The sequence below is a fragment of the Pyrgilauda ruficollis genome, unplaced genomic scaffold (assembly GCF_017590135.1).
Source record: "Pyrgilauda ruficollis isolate IOZ18807 unplaced genomic scaffold, ASM1759013v1 scaffold28, whole genome shotgun sequence".
Classification (NCBI taxonomy): Eukaryota; Metazoa; Chordata; class Aves; order Passeriformes; family Passeridae; genus Pyrgilauda; species Pyrgilauda ruficollis.
Genome location: NW_024524155.1, coordinates 5483122 through 5509086, shown reverse-complemented (window position 1 = coordinate 5509086; position 25965 = coordinate 5483122).

Sequence of the window (25965 nt, the reverse complement as noted above, 5' to 3'; positions counted from 1 at the left end):
TCTGTCAGTTCTTTTAAGGTTCATAAATTACAAGAATTCAGGTACAGTAACAGTATCCTTTAAGCTAATTATATGGAAAGACAAGGAATACACACAATTATGCAGTCAAATGAGAATGTAAAACAATGTCTTTTATTTTAGTAGTGATGTGCAAGATCCAGAATGGAAAACACGTGCAGGTTAATTGGGAAGAAGCAGAAGAAGAAATCAGAGAGTTTGTTCAATCGGCTCTTTACAGTTGCTTGAAAACAGTTCTGCAAAACAATCCTGAGAATGAGTAGCTGATATTTTTCTATGTTGCATCCCTCAATTTTCTATTTTATTTACCATAAATGGACTATAATATCTGGAGTGCAATATGGCATATCTAGTGGTAGCTGGGTTATCAAAGAATTAGGACTTCAGTTAGTGATATTTATGGACACTGGAATAAGTGCTTTCCAGAAATCTTGTCTATCCTAACTCTGTTTTTATAGGAGTAAATAATGTTACCACCATGGGATATTATTACTAATTTATCATCCTAAAGCTGATAGTCCTTCTAAAATCACTTGAGAGGGTACACAGAAATCCACAACCCCTGTAGCACTGTGCCAAGACACTGACCCAAAGGGAGAGTGTCCCACATCCTGCTACACTCCTGTAATGCACCAGACACCCTGCAGGCAGGTCTGCAAACCTAACAGGAAGCAAAATCAGTGTAATGTCCTCTCTATGTTGTATTCAAGGTAAAATGTTTGAAATGTTTGAAATTACTGGAAGCTGAAGAATGGTATTAACAGCCGGATTTTTCTTGGGCTGATTTCTAAAGAACCAGTATGCCCTATGGGGGTCTGTGAAATGTGCTGAGAGCTCCAGAAAAGGCAGTCACTCCACCTGAAAGAGAAAGCAGAGGAGGAATATGGAAGAATTGTGCAAGGTGTATTGTGGCCACTAAAGTTCTTTCTTGGAGGTGTATATGTATTGATTTAATATTGCAATTTATTTCCATTGCATAAGCACTTTTTATCTTTCAAGACTACTCTGGGGAGGAGCAAACTCTGGCCGCAGGCCTGTATTTTAACTAGGTTTTTTAAGACTAAGTCCAGAAAAGCAGAGTGAGACTATTAATGGGACTCGGCTAGAAAGATCTGGTGTCCTTGTCTCAGTGCAAACATGCCTCCACTACATGGAAACACATAAAGAGAAGCCAGAGAACAAAAAATTTTATTGTTTTATTTGTTTCTTCCTCACAACCTGTCTTTTACCAGATCCGTTAATACCATGTCATACATTTTTATATCAAAAACTATAAACTCTTATCACTGGGGAGTAGGAGATACATTTTGGTTCTGTGTTTGCACCTAATACAATGGAGTAATTAGTACTCTACACTTTAAAACAGTCTATTTGTTCCTCAGGCCACTGCTTCAAGCTGCTCTAACCATTTTTGCCAGCCAGTTCTGTTGAGGTCTGTAGTCTGCTTAATATGCATATTTGCTCTGAGCCAAATCGCCTGATATGGGAAGAATCTCATCCCTGCCCAGATGCAATGAATTGTCTGTTACTGTCAAGTTATTCAAAATTTTGCAATGGCAGCACCACTGCAAGCAGCCTGTTTTATTAGTTTGCAATTTATATTAATTCCATATGCTGCTGTGTATTAATACCTCTCATCTCTCTTGCCTTTAGAAATAAAAAATATGATTTATCAGCACCCTCTTTATACTGCCAGTATATAATTGCACATGGGCTAATTGTTAAAGTTCTGAGGGAGCTGTTCCAAGGGATCAATCCCTTTATTGCTGCAGTAATGAGCTTTTAATGGCTGGCTGGCTAGACCTTCTGGCCTTCTCAGGGAGGCAAGTTTTAGCCATACCCTTTCTTTCTGCCCATTAATCATCAGCCTCCCATAACAGTATATCAAGGCAAACAGAACTGCACTGTTGAAAACAGGGAGCAAAAACCAAGACTCATTGCATCTCATTATCTCCACTAGTACATACATATAATAACACTGCAGATAATTTCCTTACATTGTTTGAAAAGAAGCCCTGGATTGCTCATGGCCGTGCTAAAGATACATCAGACTTGTCATCTTTATGTCAGTATTTCCCATCCTGGCCTATGATATAGTGACCTGTAGTCATTAACAACTGATGACATGTTTAAAACCTCACACTCTGGAGAAGCCGCCTCATGTCACTGACAGCTGTAACTCTCATACCTGGTCACTGGAGAGCAATAGCAGAAATGCTTTTTTTACAAAAAGCAGAAAAGGCCTTGGCTGTGTGCAAGCCCTGCTCAGCAATAACAAAAACATCTTTCTATTATCAACATTGTGTTCAGCTTAAATCCAAAACACAGTCCCATACCAGCCACTGTGAAGAAAATTTACTCTACTTCAGCCAAAACTAGCACTGTACCTTGTCTCAGCTCCTGACAGCAGGACAGTGGAAGAGATACACATACTTCCAAGTGATAGATTTATGGATCCAGTCAAATGGAAAGTGATCAAGTAAGCTGCTTTTCTCCAGCCTCTGGGTAGGGCGGCGGACACGCGCTATTGACAAACAGCCATGCTGCACAGTTGTACGCTGTGTACCGAGGGAAGGGTTCTGTGCAGTGCAGCCAGCAGGTTAACAGCATTTGTATGAGCCTGCTCCCTCACTTCTCCATCGACTATGAGGAGAGGATTCTGTGATTCAGATCCTTTTTGGGCAACATATTTTTTATCCATTTGAAGGAACCACACACTATCTTGCAGGCAATAGCAGTACTGGATGGTTAGGAGGTCATACACAATTCTTTTATGTTCTGTCATAAAAAACACAGGCCAGGCTAAATACCATTAGGCTTACTGCACACAGAGTAAATTACACCAACACGTCCTGTGTCACATATTATTTCTAACAAAGTGCAAAGATTTGGAAGACAGTAACTGATGAGTATAGTGTGTTTGAGGACCTGGTGTGGAGGGAAGGAAACAGCAATCTGGCTGTTCAACAAGCAGAAGTAACATCTTTTTTCCTTGCAGTTACTTCATCATCTAACACAACACACGTCACATGGAATCATAGAATGGTTTGGAATGGAAGGGGCCTTAAAATCATCTGGTTCCAACCCTCCTGCCATGGGCACCTTTCACTGGGCAGCTTACTTAAAGGCCCAACCAATGTGGCCTTAAACACTTCCAGGCCTGATGTATCCATGACTTCTCTGGGCAACCTGTGCCAGTGCCTCACCACACTCACAGTGAAAAATTTCTCCCTAATATCTAGTCTAAACCTACTCTGCTTTAGTTTCAAGCTGTTCACCCTTGTCTTATACTACATGTCCTTGTAAAGATTCCCTCTCCAGCTTTCTTGTAAGCTCCCTTTAGGCACTGAAATGCCTTCTCTTCAGCTGACATGTAGCTATCCTTCAAAGAGGAGGACACAAAAAATATTTACAGCCTATTTTTACAGAATAAAATCTCTTCTTTGAATGCAAAGACTATTCTAAATACTGCTGAGTAGGAAAGAATCTGGGAAAAAACACAGTGATTACAAAAATTAAATGGGTCCTCATTAGAAAAGTTGAGAGAAGCTAAAACTGCAGTTAAATTTCCTGTCTTATGTGCTCAAATTGACTTCTTGGCGCTACCTCTGCACATTTGCTCTTGCCTCTGACAAACAGCCCTCATGCTCCTCCCCACCCCACAAATTCTAAAGTTACAAAACAGCCAAGTAGCACAAGAGAAGGCAGAGGGCACTTGTGAAAACCTTTTTGAACGTCTCATGCTGTGTCTCTCACTGCCTATGTAGTCTTACACAGATATTCTCATCCCAATCCCTGGTACTGCTTCTCAGACAGGGAAGGATGCAAGGAAATCTGCCTGAAGCCACTCAAGAAAGGTAAAGGCAAGGCGTTGTTAGACAGTGAAGGCACAGTCTGCTGGCTTCAGTGTCTCTGTTTTGGATGTAAAAGCACAAAAGCAATCCTTTGCACCCTAAGAAGATACAGGACCTTCGTGATCTACCTCTTCATGAAACAAAGACAGCAAAAGACAGTTCTAAAATTATATATTTAATTCTAGTTTGTTCTTTGGTAATGGACAAAATATTTTTCTTTAGTTTTGGTATGTGAAGAAAATTATATGATAGAGACAGAAAAGCAGGAAAATGCAGTATCTAATTTTGTTTTAATTTGCTGACCTGAGCAGCACGTCTGCCAGTGTTACTGGTTTGAACACCAGACGCCTGCTTTAGTGGTAGTATGCTCTTTACCTATTGCAGCCATCTGCTGCCTTTCCTGACAAATGGTCACATTGCCTGAATCAGACTCTGGACCCAGTGCTGATGTAATCAAGAGTGAATTTATCCAGACAATCCATAGCCTGTGTGCCTGTACATAGTCTGGGATGTCTGGAGCACTTGGGTGGAGCAGATGAGATCTGCTACACATATGCTGTTTTTCCTGGTGGAAATATGGACAATACTAAGGACATGGAATCTGAAAAACATATCTTTGACTTTTATGCATATTATATGTTTGGGCTCTTATGTTTTCCTTTGCACTTCTGGAAGAAGTCACACCCATGATCACCTCAACACTGAATCAGCTGCTCCCTGTGGTTTTTAAAAAGACACGCAGAAATTCAGGGACTACACTGCGGGGGACAGAGGGTTGAATTCATAGTAATTTTTCTTATTACCCAGTCACACAAGATAAAACCATGGATATTTATTTTAACAAAAAAACAAGACTGGCACTGTAGGAAACAAAATAGGCAAACAATTTTTTTTTCTCTAATTTCTCTCCTTATAATTAAAATTAGAAGAAATGCAATTTTTTTCTTTTTGTACTTTGAAGGACATGTAGTAGGAAAAATCTTTTTGCAAGGACAAATCAATTGGATATTTTAAGATAAATACTGACACAAACATATGAAAGATACTTCATTAAAAAATTATTCTGTTCTTATTTACATGCTTTCTTAATCTGCATGGAGTTTATCTCTTGATTTCCCATATTCTACCATGGGATAAGCATAGAATCCATCATGCTCCACCACCCTGACTAATGGGACAAATTGACAGTAACCCACTGCTAATGAACGATATTTTAGAAATGAACACAAAGTTAACTGAATCAGAATTATCCATGACCCAATTCTGTAACATATTCTACGCTTGTCGTTTGCTCCAGTGGAAAAAGCACAGAAAATGAAAACTACAGATGGGAACTGATGTACAATGTTTTGAATTATTATTGCTAGCAACCGCATAACAAAGAATTGTGCTCCTACTTTCTAATTTGTTGGCATTTTCTGACCAGTTTGTCTGAAGCTAAGCAACTCAAAGAAAGGCAGCATCCAATCAAAGCCCTGTCATCTAGAGGGCAATCTGTCTTTGCCTGTCAGCCATATAAATGCATGGCTGGAACACCTATTTAGTGAGTCAGCCATGGACCATTAAGGAGCCAGAGCCTGAAATGGGAAGAGCAATGTAAGCCCCTGCCAGCCCTGAGCTATGGAGAGCAGAGCCAGTCTAAAGGCAATGAAATACAATGTTAGTGGAAGCTGAGGATTGAATAAACAAGTCCTCTTCCATCAGATTTTGCTTCTTAAGCCTGCTACTTATTGTGTAGTAAATTGGAAGTCATCAGGATTAACAAGCTTTCTGCGTCAGAAGATGGAATAGCTGGACACCCAGTATAAAATGCAGCAGTTTAGAAAGCAACATCCAAGCCCTCATCTGACCCAGTAAGTTAAAGAGTCATGCTTGCTCTCAAAGCACTCACTACACATCACTTTAAGACAATGCCCCCACCCCAATTTCAAATACATAGAGGTGTATCTTAAAATAATTAGCAGTTAATAGAGTTGGCATGCAGTGAAGCAGCAGAAAAATTAGTGCCATCAATCACCCTTCAATATCCACTGCAATATCAAACAGAAATCTCATCCCCATATTATGATGCAGCACAGAAACTGAACTAGTATTGATATTAACTTAAATAAAACCCAATCTACAGGATTTCGAACCTCCTTTGAAATTCAGTTTATTAAATGCATCTTCCATTAAGCCACTTTCATTATTTAAAGAACATCATGCAACAAAAATATTGCAAGATTAAACTTGCCATCTAAGTGATTTATTTGTAAGTCACAAGGAAAATGGTCTCATATCACTTTCAAGCACAGATGAAAATATTGTTGCACTTTCTACTTTAGAGGAGTTTGATCCTCATATATAGGGGATACATTTCAAGCCAGGAATAGGCATAATTATATGGAAGATTCTCTGAGTTAGCACTGATTCTTCTGTCATGCATAGGCACAGTGAAACTGTACTCATTGAGGAGGAGAACCTGGCACAGGCAGTACAAAGTTGTCATCATCCTGAGCTCATGTAACTGGCTCATGCTACAGGTCAGAAAGAAGACGTACTGACAGTATTAAACTCATAAGCCTGAAGATGATGCACATAGAATAATTTTTCTCTCTTTTCTAATAGAGAAATCAAAGGCAAACAGTGGGCTGCAGGGTGCAGAAGAAGCAGCAGTTTTCTTCTCACTTAGTTAAGCTACTGAAGTCACTGTCACAGAACATGGCAGCTACTATGTATTTACAAGGACTTAGAAGGCAATTAATTGAACTAAATCCCAGAATAAATATCTATCATTATTTAATAAATACAAAGACACTGCTTCCAGATGATGAAGGTCTTGATCCAAATATTGTTGGATGCTGGAGAGTGCACTAGGGAATTTTTTACTGCATCTGGGTTAACTCAGTTCTTATAATCATCCCAGGCACCTAGATCTGGCTAGTACAGGCATTTTACATTCTGATTCAAGCACTAAAGAGACAGACACCATGTAAAAGCTACAATTACTCAAAAAAAAAATGCTGGGTCATGTATACTCACTAACACTACAGGAGACAAAACTGGATTTACTTCCTTTAACCATTTAAAGGTTAAATTTTTAACCTTTAAATTTCACTGCCAAATTAATTTTATTCTGTGTTTCAAGCCCACCTCCATCTCATCTGTAAAGACATCCACTGTTACTTACAGATTATGATATTAATTGGTGTATAACCTGTTGGTGTTTGTCATAGCACTGAATCCAAGGCAAGTGATTACAAAGTTCACAATCTTTCCCACTGAGAGAAATGGGCCAGTTTTCAGTTCTCCAACTTTCAGGCTTTCTGCAGAATCAGACCAGATTAAATTGATGCCCACTTTGCTCACTTGAAAATATGCAATTAATAAGTAATAGAAATACAACTGCATTAAGAAAACCCGGTACTGAAATATATGGATGTATGACAGAAAGTAAATTCTGGCTAGAGAACACAAGGCCACTATGATAAATTAATTTACCTTTTAAGAAATCTTGTGAGAGGTTCTATTGTTTTAGGTGGGTAACTGCATCACAGAGTGATTGAAGAACAAAATTTCACCTATTTCTCTATGAGGCACTCCCTCTTCATTTTTAAATTTGCAGCCCTGTTTCTCCCAGTCTGGCAGAAAAGCCTTTTGCTATAACCCTTTGGGGCAGTATGCATCATCTAAGGTCTGTTCCAGCCATGGACTCTTTTAAAGATAAACAGATAGAGCTTTGTAGGTCAGCAGAGTAGGCTAGTAAGGAGTAGAAGCACCGCTATCCATGCCAAAGAGCAACATAAGACCACTTTTGCTTAATCTAGCAGAAATCTGTGTTCGGGAAGGGACTACCAGTGCCACCATGAGGTTTGGTCCTGCCTTATTTCATTAATAAGGCACAGAATTATACACAGAGAGACTAGAACTGCACATGCAGATTATCCTGCTTTTCTCACAAACACTGAATTTATGACAAAAATATGAAGAAGAGACAGAGAAACATAGTATCTGTGAACAATATCAAGGCAGTCTCCACGGAAAATATAAACTATGTCTGTATATTTCTGAACATGAAACATATTTTCTCTTTACACTTCATTCAGAAGGAAAAAATCCATTTTAGCTGAATGACTGGATTTTATAACTGGACTTTAGAAGAGATCCTTAAAAAGGAAAGTCATTAATCTATTTTCAAACCAGTAGTAACAATTACTTCTTGAGAGCTTGTCATAAGACAGACATAATCTGTTTTAAACAAGGGTGATTGCTGTACCTGCTCCAGCATGAGGCCCCTGTGCAACATCAGCAATGCATCAACTGCATGAGGAAAGGTTTGCTGGTGACCTGCAGCAAGGGCACAGGTAAATGGCAGATTTCAGAGCTCAGAGGTGGCATCACCTCCCATCTTTGCTTTTCCCAAGCACTTCATCAAAGGCCTGCAATGAGGAAGTGCTCACTTACAGTCTGTAAAAGGAATGTTCATTTTCCAGCTAAGACCTGACAGCACATGACAGACCCAAAGGGTTTGCCTGTTGTACTACGCTGCAATGCACTTGCTGAAAAGGGCTTTGGGAACAAAAAGAGACTGTAGCCACATGTGACCAAACCCTATGTGGGCTGATTCAGGGAGAGGCCGAGCTCTGTGTGCCACTTCTTACACTGCCCACGGTGACAGACAGATGGACACAGGGCATTTGACCTTAACAGATAATGCAGATAAATAGAGTATCAGTTTCTCAGGGTCTGGATTGAAAGCACTGGAGATGGCAGCTCATGGTCTGACTCAGGTGTTTATTATTTCTTATCAGTAAAACAGCCTCACAACCATGAGCTCGGCAGCCTTCCATTACCAAGGCACAAAATGGCTAACTATCTCTTGTTACAAGTCTTTTAAGACTAAACTACCCAATTAAGAAAGGACACAGATTATTTTCCCTTTTAACCCAATAACTGATCACTGGAAGAACGCAATGTGGATTTTTCTGTCCAATTACAAAACGCTACCCAAAATCAGTAAAACAGCCTCACAACCATGAGCTCGGCAGCCTTCCATTACCAAGGCACAAAATGGCTAACTATCTCTTGTTACAAGTCTTTTAAGACTAAACTACCCAATTAAGAAAGGACACAGATTATTTTCCCTTTTAACCCAATAACTGATCACTGGAAGAACACAATGTGGATTTTTCTGTCCAATTACAAAACGCTACCCAAACCATGAAGAAGAAAGAAGAAGGTAAAGAAGAACAACCTGCCTCCACCCTAAAACCTCCATCTTGCTTCATATTTATTTCTATATTCTAAAATCCCAAACTCTAAGTTTTCTACCCTGTGATATTACACACTTCTAACTAACTACGCACTCGTAATCCCAGTACTATCAATCAATTTTGGAAAGCTTCTTCACAGCCTCAGGTCAAATGCAGTGTTCTCTTGTGGGTCTTTGCCTTTAAGCACAGAAAGTTTAAAATTCTCAGCATTCAGGATTTCAACAATAGAGAGAGTAACTGAAACACTTAGTCAGGCTGAATTGAAGCCTTGTTTTCACACATCCATGAATGTTCCCTGTGGCCCAACATTCATAGCTGGATCTGAGACATTTAATGCTGCTTCGATACACGCAGTTAGCACAGGGCAGCCTAATGCCAGTGCTGCTTGAAAAAGAACCACTAAATGGTTTGATTAACAACTTTTAACAATCGCTCTTCTAATTTCCTCATTTCACTGGTGTTTATTTCATTTTACTCCTCCTTCATTCTCTTGTCAGGCAAATATAAGTAGGAGAGTTCTAATTAGCTAAGGATATTGCTTTATAAAAACTTTGCTAATGAGTTACTCTTGCTTATAAACCCTAGGGCATCAGCTTCTCATGTTTCAACAGTTTCCTGTGAAGTCTCATAATTTTGTCTGTAAACTTTGGTTCATTCTAGAAAATTATCTCATCACTTCATATGAGAACTTTGATAAATTCTTGAAAATTAATGACTGAGTCATATAACTTAATGTATCAAAAGAAGGGCACCCAGAACTAGATGAAGAGATCCATTCATTTGTTTTGGATTTGTATATGTACTTTTTAAGAAAAGGCCACACAACTTTATCACATGAAAATCTTTCTAGTTAAGACTTTAAATGGATCTCTTTTTTTGCCAGTTCAGCTGTCTTAGACTCAGCTGCCCTTAGGTCCCTTAGCTTCATGGTAGACTTTTTCAAAATAGGTCAAAGAAATGCGACAAAACTGACTCTGCTAGTTGCTCTGTCAAAAGCATCATCAGCGTGGTGTTATGGATCACAGAAACTGACCTGGCTTGAATTATGTCCTTTGGTTGCATTTTTCCCACCATCTACTCCTATTTTATGACTTAAATCATTATTCCCCAGAGGTATTTTGCTACAATTGTCCTAAATGGTTCTACTCTAACTCTGCAGCTTACACCAGAACAAGAAAAGCTTTGCCAATGGAGACAAAGTGCTTTTCTAGGCAACAGCTGTGCCTGTGAAAGTTTCTCTGAAGTCATATGAAAGGGACTCAACCAAAATGATTAAAGAATCTAAAATATTGGAAAATATATTTTATTTCTCAGAAGTAGGTAACTTTACTTTACAGAGTAATTGCAGTGATATGGCATACATATCACTGTGATCAGCTTGGTAGAATGGGACAGGACTGAACAAGCACTCACAACCTCAGAAAGATGCCAGAACATAAGTAAAAATCTTTACATGATAAGAGCCATATCAGAACCAGATTGTATTTTCATTCAGGTGTGGTTTCCCTTGTGTCAAAGCCTAAAGAGGGAAAGGATTACTATCTGGGGCGTACAGCACCAGAGAACCATAAGGAAAGCTGTTGCTGCAGGCAGAAGATCAGGCAAAGGCTTTCATCAGCTTTCAGTAATTCAGGAATTACAAGAAGTGCCCTTCTCCAGAAACTGTGAATTGTTTCACCTCTAAGACTATATTGAAACCCAGGCCAAAATCACACCTAACAACAGCTTTCAGCTTATCTTTGAGTAAAGGATGGCAAGCAGGAAATCTTGTTCAGTGTTCTTTCTCCAGGGTGCAGTTTTTTAACCACTATATCAGTAATCTTCACACTTACCACACTGTAACACTTTTTTTTTTTCTCATGATAACCATGTACAGCAAAAGAATATGAGTATTTTTTCCTTCTTCGTGAGGGGCTACAGCCTCACCAGTAACTAGTGCAAAGTAACTGTCACCATGGCAAGAACTACAGGCACAAAACCTGCAATGTAAATTTTACCTGTACATATGTTTTTATAAGCTGTACTGGCAGCAGCAGATTGAGAAAATGGGGACAGTGCACTTTAACTCCAAAAAATGCTTACCACAGTTTCATTATGTCAGACAGTAACTGAAAGTCAACTGAGCTTTGGGGAAGGCATAAATGGGAACTTTTAAAGATATAATATACACAAGTGACATTTAAAAAGATAAACACCAAACTCGGAGCAAAGGGAGCTAATTTAATAAAATAAGGGTTTGGCAGCGAATGTTTATTTGTCTTGGAGGACTTTATTTCTTTTTTTAAAGAGCACCATTCACATTGCTTATTTTCAGTCTTGGTTCATCCCTGATGGATCATTTTCTACTTACTACCCTTATTAAAAAATACTATAGTATTTCACAGCAGTAGTCCAATCACCGTAGCAATGCAATGCTGTATATTATGCTATTCATCTTAAAAATGCTCCATAAATATTGAAGACTAGAACACAACAGTGAAATCTGCCTTGAAGAAAGGCAGCCTACAGTTATTTCAGCCAAAGACCTTAATTGTCTCTACCCAAACACTGCGGTTACCCATTTGAATCCTTCTTGTTGCTAAGGGTTCAGTGTGATTAGAAGTACGGTTTTACCTGAGTTTTGACTCCTTACTTTTCATCTATATGAAAGCTGAGGCCTCTTTAGAAATCTCACCATGGCAGCGAACACCACACCAGTGAAAACTGGACTTTTACTTTCTACAGTGTCTTTGAAAAATCCTCAACTGGAAGCCCATATACTAAAATGGTTATTCTGAATTTGAACTGCACCACACTGAATGATGCTAAAAGTTTTAGAAACATCACCATGCAAACACATGTCAACACATAGCCCTTTAAAAAGATTTTTTTTAAATAATTTTCTAAGATGCTAGATCCATTTATGAAGTTTCAGAAGAGGAAATGCAGAGAAAGGATAAGAAATTAACATTTTCTACTCTGAATGTTGTTTCTAACACTACTCTTTCATGCCAAAAGTGCTATTAAGAGGTTATTTCTCATAAAGACCATTTTCTGTAATATTCAATCTGCTTCAGCTTGGTTATCAGCAGCTGCTTACCTAGGACTTAGGTATGGGACAAGAGGGTTAGGAGGCACTTTCTTTCTGCACTAGGTTACAAACACACACCACTTTAAGGTGGAGAGAAAAATTTTGATATTGCTCTAATATTACACTTGGTTTACATAAATACATTCTGTATCAAAGAGGAAGGTATCATGTTTATAATTCATCTATCATCACAAGATATATAATCTTGTGTCATTTAGATGTCTACTGCATCTTCAAAAAAAGAATAGAAGATATAACTTCACTAATATACCGTTTATTTTAGTGTGGAAGCACCTACAATTACATAGATGTTAAAAAATTGCAGCTAACTCTTTAGTTGTACATTACAGTTGAGCACAATTTTAGGATTCATTTGAAGTTAATTATATGTTCTTTTAATAATGAAGACTTTCGTATTGCACAGCACAGCTACCAGGAAAATACTTTTATGACTATTAAAGCCATGTTGATGTCCAAGAGATACCAGGTAGGTATCTCTATGAAATGTACACAATTACTCACTCAGTTTCAAACACTGGAATAGGTTCTCATAATCACAACATGTCAAGCAATATTTTTCTGGAATTCAGACACAAGTAACACTACTGTTGAGTCTTCTCTTCTGATGACTGAGCATTAAGAAGGTCTTCACAACATTATTTTACTTTATGTGATGCCTCAGGTTTCAGCTTTTATATTTTTCAGATTCTGTACTGCTTTAGTGTGTACTTCTGAGCTTCATATTAGGGATAGTAAGCTGTCTTCACAGAGTAGCTAGACAAAACAATTCCTTGTCTAGGTGGGGACCAAGGACAAATGATCCAAATGTCAGGCCCAAGAGCATAAACAACAGCGCACTGAAGAGAGAAAAACAAGAAGGATGGGACAATAAGCTATAATTGGACAATTAACTCCAATATGTAAATGGACCAGAACTTATAAAAGTGTGAGACCCCATGACCAGTCTTGCATTTTGTGACCACTTTGGGTTCATGTGGGGTGTAGCCCTTTCTGAGCTCTTGTGCTGTCCAAGGTGTATCCATTGAGGCCTTCTAATAAATACCTACTTCATTCTTTAAGTCTGTCTAGCCTCTGTTCTAGGTCAGCCTTCACAAGGCATCATATGGACAACCACAGCTTCAAGGTCTGGTGAATTCTACTTTTCACAAGCCTTATGTTACATTAAGCAATACAAGCAGTAAAAAATTAGATGCAAAACCAGGAGAAACATCCTCTAGACACTCCCAGTAAATCCATGCCTTCAATAATCACTGACAAATATAAAGAATACAGCAGCAAGATGGCTCAGCTACCTACTAGTTATTAGTAATTTTAGAAGAACTATTTCTGTGAAAGTTGTCAGGAGGGTTTTATTGATGGCTTGGCAAAAACAAACATTTACTGACTTCAAGAAAAACAAATTATAAAAACATTGCATCTACCATAATTTATCATCAGCATGACCTCTCAGAAAAATCAACCAGACATCTAAAATTACTTGTTTTTATCATGAAAGCTGTATTGTGAAATAATCTTCAAATTAATCTCCTTTCTCACTTATCAGCTTTGCTTTTATTCAGAATTTTTGATTCCTCCTCTTCCCACTCTGTGCTTCCATTCTGGTGAACTCAATAGCTTCTGTTCTCAACATTTGTGAGCATCCTTTTTCTACATGACTATGTCATTTAATTGTTTTAGTCAAGACAATAAAGAGATTCCTTTCTTAAATCCCTTTCTTAAAGAGATTTGGAAACATCAGCCCTCATGTGAGCCTCTTGAGTCATTCAGAAAGTAAGACTTTTTGATTGTTCTGAGAAAGGCAGAATCAGAGGACTGTACTTACAAGAGCTGTACTAAAAGTCACTGGACAACATTAAATACTTTGGTGGGGGTTTTTTTCTGTTTGCGATCTGCAGCTCAAAACTGTAAATATGCAGGAACATTTTTAAATTATGGAAACTCCTGAAGGGATCCAGCAGAGAGTGCATCCAGTGCTTGGGATCAGGTTACAGCCATCAAGCTGGGAGACACCCCAGTATCAACACTGTGTGGAATAAAATTCAGTAACTGAGAAGTTGAAGTGGAAGCAAAGCTGAAAGCCAAAGCAATAACATTGTTAAGTGTCAGAAAAATTAGTCAAATATGGCCACAAAGGCTGTTTTGCAGGAAGTACAGGATTGTTGTCAGGAGTCTAGCTCCAGAAGAGGAGAGATGGGGTAAGAGCAGAGGAAACAAAACCCAAATGACTGCTCAAAGGAGCAAGAGTCAGGACTGGGAATCAGAGATGACTGTCCAGGTCACATGGAAACAATGAACAGCACAAAGCAACTGATGGGGTTATTCTTACACGTGTTTAGAGATGGCAGATCACACAGCAATTGTACAGAAAAGTTCTCAAGTGGTTAGGATTGTTGGTCTCTTTGCTGCCCAAGTCAAAGCCCAGACAGTGACAGAAGAGTTCCGTTGTCCAGCTGAAATCTAACAGAATAACAGCAACCTTTAAATAAATCCTACAACTTTCAGAACTGCATAGCAAACACTAGTTCTTGTGACTTCATTTTTACTGCCATAACTGAAAACCTCCTGGACCTCCCAATGGAGGTTTTAGAGTCATGATACAGACGGGAATGTTGCAAAATGAATTGCTGTGGGACATGAAATTCAGTTAAGCACAACCAGTGCTTGGGACACATCTGTAAGTATTACATGTTTCTCATTGCACAGCCCCAGGAAAATGCAACTGACAATCTACTAACAATAAGATTTACTTATAGCTTTTAAATCCTGTTGTATGACATTTTTTTTATTCAGTAATTCTGGGNGGGCGGGTAGGGGAAAGACAGATTAAAAATTTGTATAACACCAGTTTCCTGACTTTGATTATAATGGACAGAAGGAGATTTTAGTATGCTGCAACTGCCCTATGCATTTTACACAGGGTATGAAGTGCTGGGAAGAACTGTGTCTGAAGGACTAGGAGGAGATGCAGATCTGCTCCCCAGATTTCAGTTAACTGCTTGTTCTGCCTAGAAATCTCTGAGAGGTAGTGCTGTCTGCCCATAAGCTGCCTGCCCTCTGTGGTCTCCCTGTGTGAAGCATGAACTTTACTATTGGGACTGCTATCACCACTGCCTCAAATGGAATTATTCCATTTAGGATCTCTCATCTTCCCAGAAACAAATGCTGCAAGCATGATCTGCATGTAGGTGTAGTTACACCTACACAGATACTAATCATAGATGTAACTAGACAGATGAATCATCAGAAGTCAGTACCTTCTATAAACACAGATATTTAATGCATAGATAGATGACTGGTAATCGTCTGCTGATAATCTCTTTCAGTTTGATGCAATAGTATAAAGCTTTATTTTAGGCTTTAGCCAGAAGTACAGGATAACCTCAGACCTACCTAGCAACTTTTAGTGCAGAAAAAAGCAGGAAATCATAATATAATTGCTAGTTCATTACTACAGGACAGAAAGCAATCTCTGTATCATAGACTGACAAAGGATAAACTGAGATGGAGTAAGGAGATCACAACACCCTCCAAAGGCACACCTGAGTTTAAGCAAAATAATTCTTTTCAGCAGGGTTTTAAAATTGCGTCTCCAACTTCAATTGAGTGCATCTTGATGTAACAGCAATACAGTTCAGAGCAACTCAAGCAACAAAGTGCTAAAGGATGTTTTACATAGCACTCACATCATGAGGAGACTTGCTGAGAACTCTGCTGGAAGGACTCAAGAAAGAGATGAGCAACTTTAATAAGATCAGGGTAAATGAAAGAAAAATTGAAAGAAAATAAAGAAGAAGAAAAGAAAGGCCAATGTAATAGAAATCTTTTCTGACTACAAAGACTGAAGAGATAAAAGGAACTTCATGTGTTTTCTACCTTTTTGTTTTTGGACTCAGATGCACTGGCACATCTCTGCAAATGTCAGTGAGTCAGAAAGAAAATCAAAAGAAACAGCTCTGATCTGGGCAGTGTGCTTTTGACACTTCTGCTAAGAGTGTAATGTGGCACATCAGGCCTCCTGGATAATGAGGGGCAGCAGATGAGAAGGAGGATGAATTATATCAGCTCTTAAATGAGAAGGCTGATGGCAGAAATAGGTCCATTTTGCTGGAGCTTTCATTAGGAATCATTTGTGTAAAAGCATTTTGGGCCTCTACTTGGGAGCACTCTTTTCTGTACAGAATGGGTGCTGTTGGACATGAAATTTCAAGAAGGTAACCTCTGGCTTGGACCTACAAATGCACAAATTCTCACCTCAAAACATTTCCAGAAACCTTGCAAAACACTAAGCTAAAGTCCATTTCTGTCTACATTTTCCTAGACCTTCACAGAATATTATGAAGTTGAAGGAAATTATCTAAGTACCATGAACTACATCTAAAAATGCTGATTTTTCTTTTAAGATTGTTAGCTGATTCAAGAATTGCTTCTGATATCCAGAGATTTTTGTTATACAATTTTAACAAGGAAGTGATATTCATATACAAATATAATGACAAATGTGATTTTTCTAGCAACATTAAAAGAAAAATAAACAAAATTAGTAATAATTTAACAGAATTTTAAATAAGCTTTTGAGGTTTTGTTGAAAAGCTTTAGACAGCAAGTGTCCAGTAGAAGTTCCAGAGAAATGTGGATAAGTGCAATTATTCTAATGAGAAAATAAACTCCTCAACAGAGCAAGTTGAAAATATCATAAAAAGGAATAGCCATGGTCTCTTTCATTTACCTTTTAGCAACACATGTCCTTGAAGTATTTACCATTACTGTGAAACAAAATAGGATGAATATGTAATCAAGAACAACTTAGCTTGTGAGTAATGAAGAATTCATACTGTAATGCTATTGCTATTGTTTTTCTCATTGAATTTTATGGTTTACTTCCACAAATATTCATGTACTCATATGAACATTCAGATTATTCAAAGTGCTGAAAGATTTGAAATGAATAATCTGATTTAATTTGTAAATAATCAATGAAATTTAAATAGTAAAATAAGAAATACAGAAATATATTAAATATTTTTGATAAGAAATGCATTTGGTGAATTCGGTGAACTAATTTACAAACTAGACATTGAAACAAGTTCTCTGCCAGCTGATCATGATTTACGAGCACATGACAAACAGGACGAGAGAGGACCGGTCAAGTCGGGTAATGATCAAGCACCAGGATTATATTTTGTCCAGTGCTTGGACTAGCTCTACTATTTGATTGTCTCCAAAAAATTAGGTTCTTTTTCTCATGAATATTTGTATTATTCTGCTACCAAATTTTACTCAGAGCTACAAATGGAAATGCTGGGGAGAAAAGCACACTTGAAATCAAAGCCATGAATGATGTTGTTTCAAAGCCAGCCAGGAATGAAAGAAAATCAAAGGAAGTCTGTTCTAATGAGATTTCTCCTCTGAAGATTTTTGGATGCACTTGGATACACATTTGAACCTGTCAGGGTTTATCTGTTGGGAGATGCATTGCTGGGCAATCCTCTTATGCTCACGGGTCCAAGTTATGACCTGGAACGCCTTGTTGTGCTAGAAGTGCTAAAGCAATGAAACTGGATAGCTTTAGAGAATTAAAAGGTTGGAACTGAACCAGGAGGAGAAACACAAGATAATTAATTGGAGCCCATTAACTTTCCAGGATGCTTGGTATCATATCTCAAATGCAAAGCATTTCCATAAAAGCAAAACTGCTTCACATTATAAATGAAGGTGCAATCTGTGTTTATCTAGATGCATCCACATCAATGCTGGCTTTCATCTGAGGATGAATAATTGAGATGGAAACAGAATGGCAGAGAGTCCTTAATTTGAGTTGTCCAGGGCAGAGTGAATTGTTGGAAAGACACAGTTTTGCAAAAAGAAAAATGCTTTGCTGGCTGACAGCTTTTAAGCACAGCTGCTTTCTGGGAACTAGGGAATTGCACATTTTGCTGTAGCTTTGATATGTTGCCACTTTAGTCCTTTAAATCTCTGTCCAAGACAGTAAAGATTTGTGAATGGAATAGTCTAGGAATATAGTTCCAGAACACATTTTTCCTGTCTTAGAAGAGGAATAAGGTACAACAGGAGGGCAACTTGTTAACCAGAGTCCCTGGTAATATCAAGGAGTCATGAGTCCCACAGATGGCTGAAAAATCTGTCCTTCTTCTGACCCAAAAGCTCCAGATGAAAAGAACTGTGGGACACTGAAAATTATTATGGATAGTGATTTTGGGGACTAATGCATGTTGAGATAGAAAATTTGAAGACATTTGGGCATACAAATTTGGTTTTACAAGGTCACCAACACTCAAGCACAAATTAATAAGGGCTGCTAGAAGTGAGGGAAATCTTTCCATCACCTTTATTCTTTTCTCTTCTGGGTAACAATAGGAGATAGCCCACAGCAGCAGAGAAATACACAGCAGCATACCTGGAACATGGGGCTGATTTGCAGTTCCCATGCAGACAAGTGCAGTTACTAAATCATTGAGGCAGAAGGGTCCTTTCTCTAAACTTTTCTTTAAAATTTTGCCAGCCTTCTTATTTTTTAAGAGCCATGTAGTTCACATCAATGCAATTCTGGTTCTTACAATTCCAGATCCAGATGAAGTGGTCTTAAGATTTCTATCCCTGCCTCCTCATTGCAATGAATGAAGAGAAACAATTAAGGGCATATCTGCTTCATTGTTTGCAAAGCTCAAGGGCTTTCTGCAAAGAAATTCAGGGTTGTGTTAAGCAAAAAATGAAAGAGCCAGTCTGGCTTCTCTCTTCTGTGTATTTGCAACATTCTTCCTATGTACACATACTTCCTTTGCTTGCTATAACAACCCTTTCCATTATTATCAACCTTGCCTTCCTGAGCAGCATCCTGTGTTTCCTGAGCCAAAGACAATGTGCTTTGAAAGCAATCCTGCATTTCTAGAGAAGGGATTGGTAGCATTTACATAGATTTGTTTGGACAAAGAATGTCATATGTTACTTCAAAGACAGCAGTATTTTTTTCTTCCAATGTTTTCCCCATATGTCACTTGCCAGAAATTTTTAAGGTCTAGAGCACAAGCCAAGAGCAGCTTTTACTTGGTTTTCAGCAGTGATTTCATATATTTATTAATTAGAAGTAGGAGAAGAAAATGCAAAATTATAATAATCCAGACATACTATTTGGATTTTTGCATTCATTCCTGCAACTGTGGGCAGGATTCAGAACAAGAAAAACTCACAGAAGTAAGCCACAAGGGAATCAGAAAATCATACCTTCTTCCAAAACTTTTAAACATTATAGGTGAGAAATTGTCTGAAACCTGTGTTCATTTTAACAGACCATGCCAAGGAGAAAGGCTTTGCAGAGGATCAGTAGAAGGTCTAGGTCCTTAATTAGCTCAATGGCTTTTTGCAGAGAGATGGGCAAGGGCCAGAAGGATGCCAGGTGGAAGCAGTGGCCAGGTGGATGATGCAATTAGTCTGACAATACAAAACTCTACACCAAGTCAGACACAAACAGCTGTTGTGCTTATCACATAAAACAAAGGCAAGAAACAACTGGAAGGAACCACAAGTCCTGATGTAGGATATGAAACTGGATGGTGGTAAACCTTAAGGAAAACATAAAAGCATAGTAAGCATGACTGGACATTGCACTGAACAGGATGAGCTGGTAAAAATGATAGAGAACACTAAAGAAACAGAAAGTGATATGGAAAAAATTACAGTTTATGTCAAATCAGAGGCAGAAATATGCAAGTCAATAATCATAAATGTGGTGGCTTCTTTTACTAGAGGGGGGAAAGTGATATTGGCAACTACAAGGCGTGATGTCAATCAGGAAAAATATGAATTAATGAATATCATACATAAAACACCATGACAGATAACATGATCTTATTTGCTAGGTAGGTGATTTGCTAGGGAAATTAGGTAAAATCTAATCCATCACTTAAGGAAATTGATCAACATGGTCTCAGATGAAAAATCATTATTTAATGTGCAGAAAATACAGAAGAACTGTAAATTGGGTTAATAGCTATCTACTATGAGGGGAAGATTGCTGGTGATTACAATTCTACAGGAGCCTCATGTAATATTTGAATTAAAAAGACATAAAGAGAAGAAAGTTATTTTCTAGTGTCAAAAATGGAAGAATTGTCAACATGAAAGTTTGGGGAGTTTTAATAGGAAGATGCTGCTGATAAGTTCCAGGAGTGTTGAAAAAATGGTGTTTCATAGCACTGTGCTCCTAAGCTCTGTACTAGAATTACAGTTTCTGCTATTAAGTGGAGAATAATATTTTTTAAACAAAACAAAACAAAAAAAAAAAAAAGCACACGAGTTGTGGAGTGTTGTCACTGTAAATATCAAGACATGTAACTCTGAGCATGATAAGCTCAATTCACGGTATGTGCATGGTAAAGTATTTCCAGTGAAACAGACTGGTATTGTACATTTACATCATAAAAGGCTATGCCAGAAAAATGTGATTCTATTCAGTCTTGCTTGAGAAAAATAATTACTTAAATTGGATCAAAGAGTGTTCCTGAAGGGAAAGGAGCAGTTTTTTTAGGAAATGGCAACTGTTTGTCCGAGCAAAGTGTGCACGGATGCTCTTGTAGAAATGGAGGAGAAAAATTAATTATGTAAGCCAAATATAAAAGAAAACTAACAAATACATTTACAAACCAGGAACAAATACAGGCATTCTAATCTCTAAAGCAGAGAGTACCATAAAAATTGCCTAGTTTTATGATGCAGCTCATATATGAAAAATATTTGTGAAGGACTGTGAAGACCAAGTCTTGGACTTCACAGACCAAGTACCTGATCTTTTCCTCGCTTGGGTGTGCCACACTGCCCCCCACAGCTCCTGTGTACACCCTCCAGCTTGCCAACAGACAGCAGGTAGGCAGGTGCTCTCTCACATTGAGCCTGGGCCTGTTGCAGAGGCTGCTCATCTCAGTTCTGTGATCAGGACCCTCTCATCATGCAATTAACTTTTTGTCAGTGCTCCCTTATATATATATATTTATTTATTTATATAAATAGTTAATAACTACCTATTGTATAGAATCAGTTTATAAATAAAATTACAGTTGCACATAAGGATTTAGTATTTCTAAGAGATATTCTTGAGCATAAGTATGAAAAGGACTACAGTGGAATCAGCGCTGTGCTCTGCCTTAGAGTCGCCAGAACCCAACACGAGACAAATATCTCCCATCAAAAACCAAAGGAACATGAAATTTTAATATTTGGAAGAACACAAATCCATCCAATCTCAAAGAACAGGCTCTGACTTCTAACTGAAAGGCTATTTCTGCAGCTGAGGGTCAAGGGTATGCAGCTGAGCAGTCTGGGTCCCTCCTACTAAAAGACTTAACATTGTGAACTGCTCAGGGCACAGTGAAATTGAGACTGATGATTGTCTGCTAACTCCACTGACTCAGTGACAGCGCACTTAAAATTTTTATTATCTGTTTCCTGGTACATTAACTGGGCTGACTTATACCCCAAACTGCCACAGTAGTGAGAAAAGTTCTCATGGCCATTATAAACAGTTGCATTGAATTCTTGCTCATTATTCCTTGTGAAAGAAAACCACTGTGCCTGGATTATGGCAAATCTGTCTCCATTAAAGCAGTTCTCTGTGAGTCACTGTCTGTGGCAGTGGATTTCCAAACAGCTCTATAAAAGTCTCCATGGAAATAAGGCTCCTTAGCACTGGGAGAATGTGACCTGCAGAGAGTTCTGTCCCACAAATCCTTTTTGCCATGTGAGCATGGGTTAAGCAACCTCAGACAGCAGTGTGGAAGCTCTCTTCTCAGTTAGTGGTATTAAGCATATTCACCTTAGCAGTGAGGCCTATGGGAGCCAGCGTGTTCAGGAGAGGATGTATTGTTATCTGCTGGGAATAAATGGAGACTACAAATCTCAGGAAAAAAACAAATTTATTAGATGCAGAAAGCATGAAAGTGCAGTCAGTATCCCAAGCACCACCAAGAGTTGCTTTCCTAAGGCAGGCTTAGTTTCTCACAGTAGCTGCTTTTTATGGATCCAGTATGACAGTCTTGTGTGTATGCTACTCTTCCACTGCACTGTGCTCTGACTCAGAGAGGTGACATGATGTCAACATAAATTTTCCAGAAGCTGTGTTTCAGGCTTTGATCCCTGACATCCTGAGCAGAAAAACTGGAAGCTTCACTTCTTCATTTCCTCCCTATACAGTGTGGTTATCTTATTCACAATAATAGATCAAATTCAGAGGATACGTATACTCAGTTGTACTGAGTGTCATGCAGAAGTGATCAAAGAGTACTGTGCGTCAACATTTTATCTGATGAGGATGTTGCATAGGAAAAATTTCACTGTTTTAAAGTCAAAAGTTCCACAAAGTAGAAAAACTTTTTCTTAAATAACTGTAATATAAACACACACCTTGTCTTCACTTTCTTTTTTCAATGAGGTAAGAGAAGACCTATAATGAATTCAAAAATGTCATTTTCTTGCTAGAGACCTAAATCCTGAAAAGCACAATCATGACAGAGAGCCCAAAAAAGGAGGCATTACCCTCAGAAGAATCAAATGTCTTTAAAATCACCAAGGGATTTGATAAGACTGGCTGGTAATGCAGTTACAAGAGAAGTTGTTCTGCACCTTGCCCTTTTATTATCTTATTGCTGTATTATGCATATTTCTTATTGCTATATTTATGCATATTTTCTTACAGTTTCAATTTCTAGAGACCTCAAATCCCTAAGGCTTTCTAGAGGATAAAAAGTAGAATACATTTTCTTTTACGTGATTAATTTTTCTGTGTGCTCCTGCTAGTGAGAATATTCATTTGCTGTAGTAAATCAAGACTCAGATTTCGGGGTTGGCATATCAGCCCAAAATTTCAGGATCTAGGCACCCCTTTTTTATCATTTCTTAGAAGTGTTATCTCTTTTCACCCACAAACATAATTGTTTCCTTATTTCCTGCATCATATCACAGTCAAGCTGCTGCACAGACAGGCTGTAAGATTCACCTGACTGCTTCACAATGCTGTTAAAAAGGGTATTCACCCTCTGTCTATTTTCATCTCTCAGGAGAAGTTTTTTTATACAAGTCAGCCCCTTCTTTATCTTAGTAAGGAGGAAGAACCATATTCAGGGAGGGTTTCAGGCCACCATGGTGCACAAATATCCATGTTTCTTTCAATTTATGATTCTCTACTAAACCCATCTGATGAGTCCATATCACTTAGGGTTCAAGAGCTACTAAGGGAGGTTATTTGTCAACCTGCTTGGGAATCATCCAATTAAGAGGTATCTAGTTCAAATATAAATCATATCCCTCTTGGGTCACCGCTGAGCTCTTTACAATATGGCATCTGCACAGATGCACAGAAACAGCAGCACAGCTGAGAGTTGTAATAGATCCTGTGCATGGGGAGTGGGTGCAAACTCAACAGCTCTACCATACAGTAGTTACATGGAGAATAACAGATGGAATGTCTAAGGACTCTTAGAGGGATTTGATCACAGTAAAGCATGCAAGACTGGAGAATTCTCCATTTCTAAGTGGTGATCTCACAGAAGCTAGCTGGCTACTCAGCTAATTAGATAACATAGCATTCAGCTAACAAGAACACCACAAAGTAAGTAGCTAGATAGTAGCTACAGTAGCTAGATGAGATTCCTTCTGTCAGAATAACACTCACAACTTCCCTGAACTGAGGGTGCTTAGAACTGCGTGTAGGTGGCAACATAGTCTCTGTCCCAAAATTTGCAAAATCAAGGTCCTAAAGTCTCACAAAATTCTTTGAGAAGTTAAATTGTTTTCATTGCCCTCTCACCTTCTAAGTGACTTCATCTAGCGCCATGTGGAGCTATGACTTAACACTTCAAAGAACACACGGGTTTTTATATTCCACACCTACTACTTACAGCAAAAACACTGCTTAATGATGTCACTAAACTGTAAAATTCTTACTTATTTGAACAATTATTTTAATTAGACAGAAGGTTAATACAAATACCCTTTACTGGAAAATAAGCTGTGCTGACTTATTTGGTGGTTCCCAATTCTACAATTCCTATAACACACCAGTTCTTCCCAATCAACACGCATTCCAACATAATGCGTGAAGTGAAGAAATATGTGAAAATTATATTAATTGAAAAGCATTTTCAAAGGCAGTCACTGCTAATGAGACCAACCAGAAAAGTATAGCCAGCTATAAAAGTAAAATAGCAAGATGCTTAACCCTTTGCTAAGGATGGTAATTAGCAGGAAGGTTAGGCTAAGTATTAATGAGGTAGTATTTTTATTTCATTGAGATTAAATTTAACAAGGCAATTAGTCTAGGCTAGGAAGGAACAGTTGCTAAATACCATCCACAGTAACATGGAGAGGCAGATACAAGATATACCACTTAGAAAATATAAAGGAAACAACTGTTACTTGTGGAAATCTTTGTTATGGGATACCTCTGGGTACTTTCAGGGTATATGAATGCTCAAAGAGGCCAAATCCTGGATCTTGTAATCTGAAGTCACTTTATAACATCACAGAATTACAGAATGGGAAAGGTTGAAAAGGACCACTGTGTGTGGTCACTGGTCTAACTGCTCAGTCCCTGCTCAGACTGGGTCATCCTAAAGCACATGGCACAGGATTATATCCTTTTCTTGAAGAGATTCTCCGGTGAGGGAGACTCCACAACCTCTCTGGACAATCTGTTCCAGTGCCAAGTCACCTGTGCAGTAAAGAAATTCTTCCTTTTGTTCAGGTGGAACTTCCCATGCATCAGTTTCTGCCTGTTGCCTCTTGTCCTATTGCTGGGCACCACTGAGCAGAGCCTGGATCCGTCCTCTTGATATCCTCCCGTCTCAGTCACCTCTTCTCAGGGCTGAACAGGCCCAGCTCCTTGAGCCTTTCCTCATGGGAGAGATGCTCCAGTCCCTTAATCATCTTTGTTGCTCTCCACTGGACCTGTGTCAGAGCTCCAAGTCTCTCTGGCTCTGAGGAGCCCAGAGCTGGACACAGCACTCCAGCTGTGGCCTCAGCAGGGCTGAGTAGAGGGGCAGGATCACCTCCCTTGACCTGCTGGCAGTGTTCTTCCTAATGCACACCAGGATACCACTGGCCTTCCTGGCCACAAGGAAGGGCACACTGCTGGCTCTTGGACAGCCTGTTGTCCACCAGGACCCCAAGGTCCTTCTCTACAGACCTGCTTACAAGTAGGTCAGACCCCAGTCTGTACTGGTGCATGGGATTATTCTTCTCCAGGTGCAGGACCCTGCATTCACCTTTGTTGAATTTTAGATGGAACAGGCTGCCCAGGGAGGGTGTGGAGTCTCCCAGTCTAGAGACATTCAAAATCCACCTGGATAAATTCCTGCTAATCTGCTCTAGGTGACCCTGCCTCTGCAGGGGGTTTGAATTAGGTGATATTCAGAGGTTCCTTCCAATCCTAGCAATTCTGTGATTCTCTGCCCATCTGTCCAACCTCTCAAGGTCCTTCTGAAGGGCTGCACAGAACTGTGGGGTGTGGGCCACTCCCAGCTTTGTGACATCAGCAGAGTTACACAGGAGGCATCTGCCCCTTCATCCAAGTCATTGATGAATAAGTTAAACAACACTGGCCTCAGTATTAGACTCTTTCAAAACTCTGGATCTTTGAAAGATCCTGAAAGATCCTAAAAAATCTGTTTTCTGTCAGGAGTACATAAATGCACTGTGTGGAAGTAATATGTAGGGAGTCATTCTTTTCATCCAATGCAACCAGCTC